This window comes from Tupaia chinensis, unplaced genomic scaffold, assembly GCF_000334495.1.
Source record: "Tupaia chinensis unplaced genomic scaffold, TupChi_1.0 Scaffold000294_3, whole genome shotgun sequence".
Classification (NCBI taxonomy): Eukaryota; Metazoa; Chordata; class Mammalia; order Scandentia; family Tupaiidae; genus Tupaia; species Tupaia belangeri.
This window is the reverse complement of record NW_006159781.1, coordinates 248,389-248,658: the sequence shown is the minus strand read 5'-3', so window position 1 is coordinate 248,658 and position 270 is coordinate 248,389.

The following is a 270-nucleotide window of genomic DNA, read 5'->3' as shown; positions in this document are numbered from 1 at the left end:
GCCCCCCCCTGCCCCCCCAGCCACGGGGTCTGCCGTTTCTCCTGTTTCGTTCTCGTTTTCTATGGGGCCACGTGCCTGCCCGGGGAGCATGAGGCCTCACCGGGCAGCCACTCTGCAATGCACACACACACACACACACACCCACACACACACACACCTGCCACTCTCCAGGTCCAGGTCCAGGCGCCAAAGCTCGGTCGGCAACGCGGGCACAGCGCCTTCACCGGCACGCCAGCTGCTTGCCCTGCGGGCCGTTTTGGTTGTGCCAAT